This window comes from Cicer arietinum, chromosome 3 (genome assembly GCF_000331145.2).
Source record: "Cicer arietinum cultivar CDC Frontier isolate Library 1 chromosome 3, Cicar.CDCFrontier_v2.0, whole genome shotgun sequence".
In the NCBI taxonomy this organism is placed as follows: Eukaryota; Viridiplantae; Streptophyta; class Magnoliopsida; order Fabales; family Fabaceae; genus Cicer; species Cicer arietinum.
In genome coordinates this window covers 67,710,941-67,713,957 of record NC_021162.2, presented here as the reverse complement: position 1 = coordinate 67,713,957, position 3,017 = coordinate 67,710,941, and positions in this window count along the sequence as shown.

The following is a 3,017-nucleotide window of genomic DNA, read 5'->3' as shown; positions in this document are numbered from 1 at the left end:
GAAGATAGAGTTTTTAAATTACTTTAATAGTGAAAAAAATTTGGTTTAAATATCACTTTAATCCATGGATGATGTATTTGAGTTTTGGGTCGAGTAACAGATCAATATGACATCGCCTACACTTTCAAATATCAAAATGACGGTTTACCTATAAATCATGTAAAAATAAGTTATTGTTGTTAAAATATAATGATATAGATTTATTGATGGAGATTCATTTAACACAAAATCGAGGGTCTGAATTGGAGTGATTAAATACTTATTAAGTATTGTATTGTAAGTATAACTCTTCTGAGAATTACATTACCATTTGATGTGGTTGGTCGTGGTTTCAAACTCTAAATACTATTTTTTTCTTTGCATTGCGTTCGTCACTAGACTATTTAGAATAAAAACAATACTTGTTGGTATGAATTAAATTTAAACTATGAATAATTTATATAAATTGAACTCATTTAGTCATTCATTTAATGAGACTGCATGACTTATGCCATGATGAATCACCTTGTATTCAAATATAAATCAATGTTTAAAATTATTTGAAATTTTAATTAACAATGATATATGATCTTCTTCGGAAGCATAACTTAATAGTCTAATTTAAAATAAAATAAAAAACCAATATGAGTAATTAATTGTTGATTTTATTAAAAGATAAATTAAACTTATGACCTCTTTATCATTACAAACTATAAAATCACGTTATAAATTTCTAACTTATTCGACTTGTTAGTTTTATGTCTCAGACAATATACCGATTGATGTTAATTTAATAGGATGAAAAGTTAGTTTTATGACTCAAATAATATATTGATTGATGTTAATTCAATAGGATGAAAAAAATGAAAGTATCTATCCAAATTTAACTTATTGAATCGACATTAATCAGTGTATCATCTCAATTGTAAAGAGAACAACAACCGTTAATTTATATTTAAAAAATACCATCAAATATCTTTAAAGTTTCAAATTTATAGAAAAATAAATAAGAGGAATCTACCATAAACCCTTTTATCTATACCTCATACTCCAAAAACACATGAAAATACCATCTTGGTGTTTTTTTTAACATCTATTATTTGAGAGAGTAAATATTTTTAAAACTTTTGAACCTTTTAACGTTTCAAAAATTTCAAAGTTTTAAAATATTTTAAAAATTCTGAAATATATGCATTTCAAAAGTTGTGTTCAACTAAAGTAAAAAAAAAAAAATTGATATTTCAAGAGTTTTGCATTCGACAAAAGTTAATTTTTTTTAACAAAAAAATGATGGAAAAACTTATATTTCAAAAATTTTGGGTTTAACCAAAGTTGTAAAATTTATTCATATTTTAAAAAAATTTATATTTCAAAATTTTTTATATTCAAATAAAGTTGGAAAAAATAAATTAAAAAATTGAGAAGTTATTTTTCAAAACTTTCAATATAACGAAAATTTTGAAGATAAAAAGAAATAATTTACTCATAATTCAAAATCTTTAAAATGAAGATAGATAATTTAGTTGAATTTCCATGCCCATGTCAAGTTGTTTGGTTCTAAAAAGAAATCAATTATGTCTTTCAAAATTGATTTTACCAGGGTGTATGATGTTGTAACTTCTACTATGCAATAAAACTTATTTTACTTTTTTTTAATAATAGATTGCTAAATATTATATGGTAAATTCATATACAAGTGCAAGTCATTCTTGCTCTTATAAAATATATCTTCCTAATGTAATTCGTCTAATTATTTACAGAGGCAGATACAAATTATTTTGTATCATCCGTATAATTAAGAATATGTATTCATATTCTTTTATAAAAAGTTTTTTATTTGTGAATTTAAATATATTATTAATATAAATAGTTTTTATATTATCAGTCAATTACAATAATTAAATTATTAGAGATATTTAATTTTTACTAAAATTATTTCTAAAATCATCTCCATAAATAATTGTAATGTAACGACAATGTAAAATTTAAATAAATTTATACGAGACACATTAGTTTGAGATGAAATAACCATTTACATTTAAATAATTTAATGTAATAATTTTCTTGTTATGGTTTTATATAATATTTGCTTAATATGAATGTTATAATATAAGTTCTACATTAGAAATAAATAAAACCAAACAGGAATATATATTAAAAAATAAAATGAAAAATGGTAAAATGTATGTATATATATTTATCTAAAAGCCATTTTGGTAATTGCATGCTGAAAAAGGATCTCAACTAAAATAAACCAAATATAGACAATGCAAAACCAAACAGACTTCTACACAATCCAACGATAGAGTATCTACCATTTTGTGGTCCAACTTAGAAGGCGATATGCTATCATCGACATATTGATATTGTGATGTTCTAATTCACTTCAATGCGAAACAGATACGACCGACACATAGTGGCACTGCCACCACGTGCAATAATTGAGCTGAACAAAAGTCAACAACCCATCTAGTGATCTTGAGTTTAATATTTTTTTTTTGTCTTCATGTTAACGTTTGCCTTAAAGTATAATTTTTTCACTTAAAAATATAATTTTTAAATTTTTAAAATGATAAAAATATAATATTTAAGACAATTTTTTTTAATTTCAAATGTATAGAAAATTGTCAAATTAATTATTGAAATTTTGTAAATTAGTAAATATATCTATAAAATTATAAATTATTATTTGTATTTTACGATGAGTATTATTTAAAATTTTCGTATACATATTAAAAAATATAATAATTAAAAGAAAAAAAAACTCATTTAATAAATTATTTATTTTAACTATTGATGAGTTTGTCACTATTATCAATATAAAATACCACAATATTTTGTAAGTTGTGCATATGATAATTATTGAAAAGTAGTATAAAAAAAAGAATTAAAATTATATTAAAAATTGAAAACAACATTCATTTTGAGACAATTATTATTGTTGCTAAAAATGACATTTATTGTGAGACCAAAAAAATATCTATTAAAATATTCTCTCAATAAACTTTTTTTGATATATATATATATATATATATATA